The sequence below is a fragment of the Leptinotarsa decemlineata genome, unplaced genomic scaffold, assembly GCF_025532065.1.
Source record: "Leptinotarsa decemlineata unplaced genomic scaffold, Ldec_3_MD MMD2_tig00026342_RagTag_RagTag, whole genome shotgun sequence".
NCBI classification, from domain to species: Eukaryota; Metazoa; Arthropoda; class Insecta; order Coleoptera; family Chrysomelidae; genus Leptinotarsa; species Leptinotarsa decemlineata.
In genome coordinates this window covers 345,023-352,522 of record NW_027412695.1, presented here as the reverse complement: position 1 = coordinate 352,522, position 7,500 = coordinate 345,023, and positions in this window count along the sequence as shown.

The window sequence follows — 7,500 nt, the reverse complement described above, 5'->3', positions numbered from 1 at the left end:
AAATAGAAATCACTTGTTTCGGCACGAAAATAAGAAGTTGAACAATAATAATATTATTAATCATGTATACATGTATACGTAAATATGCGCAAGCAAGAAAGAAACAATCGCATATCGTGCTGCGTCAACAATTGTATCGAAAAGCGATGACAAGAAAATAAAAAAAAATATATGCAATTGTCGAATTCATTAGAGAAAATCGTTGTGGCCCTGATAAGGGCCGATATTTTATTTGTCGCTTTCCTCTCTCAGGAAATGTGTACTTATGCCTTCTTTTCGGTTTTTTTCGGTAACAAAACCGCCTGAATATTGGGCAAAACACCACCTTGAGCAATGGTTACTCCTGATAACAATTTATTGAGTTCTTCGTCGTTTCGAATGGCCAGCTGTAAATGTCTAGGAATGATACGGGTTTTTTTGTTATCGCGAGCCGCATTACCGGCCAATTCCAAGACTTCAGCTGCCAAATATTCCATTACTGCGGCTAAGTAAACCGGGGCGCCGGCACCAACTCGTTCGGCATAATTTCCCTTACGAAGGAGTCGATGAATACGTCCTACTGGGAATTGGAGTCCAGCCCGACTGGAACGGGACTTTGCCTTTCCCTTAACTTTACCTCCTTTTCCACGTCCAGACATGTCGAATCGTAGATTAGTATTATATATCGGATAAATTTAAAGAATTCACTGAGAATTATTCGATGTTGCTCTAACAGTAGCTTTCTATACAATGATTTCTATATAGAATCGACCTGTATTAATACCGTCCTACCGACCAATGGGCGTTCTCGAACGCTCAACTTTCCGGTGGGCGGAGCCTACTAGAGTTCCAGTTACTATCTGAAATAGTGACGACAGAGTGGCGTCTTTTACATTGAGTCGAAAGCAAACCTGCACGATAGTACTTGTTTGTTTGATATTGACGAAATTAAATTTTCAGAATGCCACCCAAAGCTAGTGGAAAGGCTGCGAAGAAGGCCGGAAAGGCCCAAAAGAATATATCGAAGACCGATAAGAAAAAGAAGAGGAGGAGGAAGGAAAGTTACGCAATTTATATCTACAAAGTATTGAAACAAGTCCATCCCGATACCGGAATATCCAGTAAAGCGATGAGCATCATGAACAGTTTCGTAAATGATATATTTGAGCGTATCGCAGCGGAAGCCTCCCGTCTTGCTCATTATAACAAGCGATCGACTATTACGAGCAGAGAAATTCAGACTGCAGTACGTCTGTTACTTCCTGGTGAATTGGCGAAGCACGCCGTCAGCGAAGGCACCAAAGCAGTTACGAAATATACCAGTTCGAAATAATTTACTTATTCCGGTCTACGATATACATTCTTAAAAAAAAACGGTTCTTTTCAGAACCACAAAATATTTATGAAAGAATTCTTACAATATCGTTTCGACGCTGAATGATAATTTATTTTTGCTAGGGCGCTAGGTCTCACTCGGTTGGGTTGCCTTGTTATCAGTACATTGTTACCTCCTTTCGTGAAACGCGCGATGATAATAAATAATTTTGCCACCTATATTTAGATGGTGCTTACCTACCTATCAACCTAAAAAGTTAACGTTCGTTACTGTTATACTAGTCATGTACTCTATTACTTATGTTATTTTTTAACGTGTTTTTTATTTACGTGCTAATATGTTGTCTAAAAACGTTTATGATTAGCATTTCTGATTTCGACTATAACATTGACGATTTATATATTTCGGGTGGGGGTGGGTGTGTATTACTCCGTTATAGATAGAGCTCACAGTATCGTCGTTCGTTCGTTCGTTCGTTCGTGTTGTAGTATCGACCTTTTTATTGAAAGTATATTACGATGATTATATCTTATCGAATATAACATTAATAACGTTCGTTATTATTCGAATGCCGTTTTCATCGAACACTTTTATAGGGATAATTTTTGAAAATGTTGATGCTATTAGAAGCGTCGGTTCTTGGTTATAGTCGTGTATGAAGGTAGACACGAGGTCTCTTCGATGCCCCTATTCACTCGTGTATTTATCGAGTATTATCGGCTAATGTATCATGTTTCTATAGACAGTCGCGCCTATGATATTTATTCGAAGGTTCCTTCCAGATCATCGATTACGAGTATTTTCGGAAAGGAATTGTCTGGAGTTACGTCAAAATCATCAATACTTCATATTTCATTGTAATTTACTGTGAGTTGTCGAGGTTTAATATTAGCTTTTTCTTATCAGAAAATATTTTCGGAATACGTAGAATCTATCCACGTTATTGTGCTAGTCGAAGTCTAAATAGGAAACCGGCATTGATTTCGTAAAGAAGTTGATGCGAACATTTCGACAGCAGAATGGAAGCCGTCAATATCGTGTCTAACGAGAATGTCGAGCGTTCAGTCTCCCGTCCGCCTGTGCTTCGACCCAGAATATTTAAACAAACGGAACACCAGAGGACTACATCATTCTCTCTAGACGCCTAACGAGTGTAGCATCTATCTTCCGAGAATATATTGTCAGTTGTTTTTTTACTATGGCAGACATAGAAAATCAGAATTCTTCGGCTTCGGCTAATTCATCTTCGTCGCCGCAGGCACAGTCTACTGCGAAGAAAGAAAAGAAAGTTAAAAATCCAAGAAGTAAACCTTCTCACCCACCTACGTCGGAAATGGTTAATAACGCTATTAAAGGATTGAAGGAACGGGGTGGTTCCTCTTTACAAGCCATAAAAAAATATATTGCGGCGAATTATAAGGCTGACGCAGAAAAAGTGGCACCTTTCATCAAGAAATATCTTAAATCTGCGGTTGCTTCCGGATCATTAGTACAAACTAAAGGAAAAGGTGCATCGGGGTCGTTCAAATTGGCATCGGCATCTTCTGGTTCGGCAAAACCGTCGGCTACCGAAAAGAAAACGTCCGGTACGGCCGGTGCGAAGGCCAAAAAAACTCCCGTTAAACGCGTAGCTGGTGAAAAAGCTAAAACCGGCAAGAAGGCTGCTGCATCACCGAAAGGTAAGAAAGCCTCTCCGGAAAAGAAAGCGGCTGCCGCAGCCAAGCCTAAAAAGGTAACTGCCGAGGATAAAAAGACCGTCGCTTCTAAGGTTTCGTCCGCGACTTCTGCTAGTAAAACCAAGTCTCCTTCGAAAGCAAAGAAAACTAACAAAGGACCAACAAAAAAGCCGAAAGCACCCAAACCGAAAACCGCGAAAGCGACCCCTGCATCGGCATCTTCTCCGAAAGCCAAAAAAGCTGCCTCTCCAAAAAAGAAGAAGTAAATTCTTCTATCAGTTGACTTCTCTCTCCGGCGACGAAGTCTAAGAAAACAAATGGCCCTTTTCAGGGCCACAATTTTTTTTACAAGAATTCGTATATAATTCAACTGTCCAACAAATATATAAATAAATAGTCAGAACTACCTACCTAGCCTATCCCTATAAACAGAAAAAAAATAGATAAATAATATTTCTTCCGCCGCCGCCGCCGACTATCGAATTGATATGAATCGAATAATTTCGTAAAAGAGTAAAAATTAAAAAATATTGCTCTGTCTTTCTATTTCATTGAAATATGTCTTGTGAACAGTTGACTTATTTTCTGATATTGGGATCGTTTCAGGAAAATGAGTCAAAATCATTTCGAGATTTCCAAACTAAGGGTGTTCCATTTGAGAAATCACTGATTTTTATATCTTCAGAATTACTCATCGACTCCTAATACCTCGTTCATCATTTTGGAAATGTTACTCCTCCTACAAGACGACGGAATGTAATATTTTGATGAATCAATAATAGCTTATGTATTCTATGAGACTTGTTTTCAATTTTATAGGGAAATGGCTCGAGAACCGAATAATACCTACTTTTTCTGTATAAACGATCGAATATCTCGAGAACGATTCATTTTTGGTATAGGGTATATTACAAAAAGTCACTCGAGATTTATGCCAGGTATTCAAAAATATGAATCAGAGGAAATTTACGAAAAGATGGTGATGTTATGAGCGATCTTTCATTCAGTGATCGCTTGTTTTTCGTTATTTATCTCAGCCGTTTCTAAAAATGATCTTTTCGAAAGATTCGTTTCGGAAAGTAAAAAATTTCAGTATTATAATCCATATTTGGATCATACTGAACATGTTCTGCAAACACCCGTGATTTAATATTTACGTGATGCGAGTTATTGAAAATATCATACATTCATTCATTCATTCATTCATATCTATCGATAAACGAATTCTTTCATCAATTGCATTTTGTGGTTCTGAAAAGAACCTTTTTTTTGTATATATTTTCAATATATATTGGGATATATATATATGAAATTAAGCTCGTTCTCCGCGTATTCTCCTTGCTAACTGAATGTCTTTGGGCATAATGGTAACGCGCTTGGCGTGAATGGCGCACAAATTCGTATCTTCGAAGAGTCCTACCAAATACGCCTCGCTAGCTTCTTGCAAAGCCATGACGGCTGAACTTTGGAATCGTAAATCGGTTTTGAAATCTTGAGCGATTTCTCGAACTAAACGTTGAAAGGGTAATTTCCTAATCAACAATTCAGTACTCTTCTGATAACGTCGAATTTCTCGGAGAGCAACAGTACCGGGTCTGTAACGATGAGGTTTTTTAACACCTCCCGTAGCCGGTGCACTTTTGCGAGCTGCTTTAGTAGCTAATTGTTTTCTCGGAGCTTTACCTCCAGTCGATTTACGAGCGGTCTGCTTGGTACGAGCCATTTTCAAAACCTATTGCGAATTGTAACGAACGAAATGTATACCGAACGATAGACGGACAACATATGAACTGAGTCGGCTTATACACGCCAACTATTATATACCATCTAGACGAGACGCCATTGGTCCGATTTCCAGTTGTGGGCGGAGTCATGAAATTTAACAAAACCCGACCGAGTTCGGTGTAGAACTTTAGTCGAAGTCTGTCGTTAGTATCACTAACAGTATTTCATTCGTATCGTGCAGTATATAATTTATTCTTAACATTCGAAATGACTGGTCGTGGCAAGGGAGGTAAAGGTTTAGGAAAAGGAGGAGCGAAACGTCATCGTAAAGTATTGCGTGATAATATCCAAGGAATAACGAAACCTGCCATTAGAAGATTAGCCCGTCGAGGTGGTGTTAAACGTATTTCGGGTTTGATATACGAAGAAACTCGTGGAGTACTCAAAGTATTTCTCGAAAATGTTATCAGAGATGCCGTAACATATACCGAACATGCGAAACGCAAAACCGTCACAGCCATGGATGTTGTATACGCCCTGAAAAGGCAAGGTCGAACCTTGTACGGATTTGGCGGTTGAATTTAATGCCTCCCCCTGTATTGTCCTTACCGTTTCCATAAAAAAAAGGTTCTTTTCAGAACCACAAAAGCTTATGAAATGAATTCGTGTGTATTTTTTATATTTTTGAAGTAAGTCTCAGGTCAAGAAAGTAATACAAATCATGAAATTATGAAACAACAAAATTTAATTGACGCTCCGGAGGGGCGACTTCATTGATGATTCCAGTGGCGCATTTGCTTTTTCAGCTGCAGGAAAACCCGGAAAAACCTGCAGCAGCAGCAAGCACCACATCATGTGAACATCTTGATCTACTAATGTCTTCTCTTTTATAAAACAAAATGTAGGGTATCTCCAGAGACTACAGTAAATTTAGAACATCGCCAGAACACTTAGTGACACGACTATCGTCAAACTTAATCGACCTCTGCCCTCCGGTAGCAAGCAGAATATCGGAAGCGTGAAATAAAAATTTGAATTGGAAATTTTGGCGAAATAACCCGAACGGAAAGTGTAGTGAAAATATAAAAGATAACGGAAAGTGTAGTGAAAATATAAAAGATAACGGAAAGTGTAGTGAACGTTTACCTCTGCCTTCCGCGAACAAGCAGAATATCGGAAGCGTGAAATAAAAATTTGAAATGGAAATTTTGGCGAAATAACCCGAACGGAAAGTGTAGTGAAAATATAAAAGAAAACGGAAAGTGTAGTGAAAATTTAAAAGTAGCGGAAAGTGTAGTGAAAACATAAATATAACGGAAAGTGTAATGAAAGTTTACCTCTGCCTTCTGGGAGCGAGCAGAATTTCGGAAGCGTGAAGAAAATATTGCAGATGGAAACTTTGGCGAAAATAATCGTGAACGGAAAGTGTGGTGAAAATATAAAAGATAACGGAAAGTGTAGTGAAAATATAAAAGATAACGGAAAGTGTAGTGAAAACATAAATATAACGGAAAGTGTAATGAAAGTTTACCTCTGCCTTCTGGGAGCGAGCAGAATTTCGGAAGCGTGAAGAAAATATTTCAGATGGAAACTTTGGCGAAAATAATCGTGAACGGAAAGTGTGGTGAAAATATAAAAGTATCGGAAAGTGTAGTGAAACATAAATATAACGGAAAGTGTAATGAAAGTTTACCTCTGCCTTCTGGGAGCAGCAGAATTTCGGAAGCGTGAAGAAAATATTTCAGATGGAAATTTTGGCGAAAATAATCATGAACGGAAAGTGTGGTGAAAATATAAAAGATAACGGAAAGTGTAGTGAAAACATAAATATAACGGAAAGTGTAATGAAAGTTTACCTCTGCCTTCTGGGAGCAGCAGAATTTCGGAAGCGTGAAGAAAAAATTTCAGATGGAAATTTTGGCGAAAATAATCATGAACGGAAAGTGTGGTGAAAATATAAAAGTATCGGAAAGTGTAGTGAAAACATAAATATAACGGAAAGTGTAATGAAAGTTTACCTCTGCCTTCTGGGAGCGAGCAGAATTTCGGAAGCGTGAAGAAAAATTTCAGATGGAAATTTTGGCGAAAATAATCATGAACGGAAAGTGTGGTGAAAATATAAAAGTATCGGAAAGTGTAGTGAAAACATAAATATAACGGAAAGTGTAATGAAAGTTTACCTCTGCCTTCTGGGTGCGAGCAGAATTTCGGAAGCGTGAAGAAAAAATTTCAGACGGAAATTTTGGCGAAAATAATCATGAACGGAAAGTGTGGTGAAAATAACGGAAAGTGTGGTGAAAATATCGGAAAGTATAGTGAAATTTTCGCCAAAATTTCTCTTTGAAAATTTTTTATCACGCTTCCGAAATTCTGTTTGCTCCCATTAATTCAAGTATCGTCTCACCGTCTCAACTCATATGTTGTAATGGCGAGAAAGCGGTATAGGCCTTACACAAATTTTCACTACACTTTCCGATAAACATTGTAATCGAGACGTCCTGTTGTCAGAACGTTATCCTATAATATTTTAATATATCGATCGATATGCGTATTCATGTCTGATACAATATCATATCGACGGATATAAATTATATTGACTAGGACTATACGAAAAGTGGAAAAAACCGAAAGTCGCGTAGGGTCCCGTCAGCGTTAACGGAAAACGGGCGATGTGCTCGAAACGCCGCTATAGGGGGATAGGTACGTTTCGAAACGGATCGAAAACGCTTCCTCTATAGTATCGGCAGACGCTTGCTCGAGCGCTGTCGGTACCGTGGTCACCGA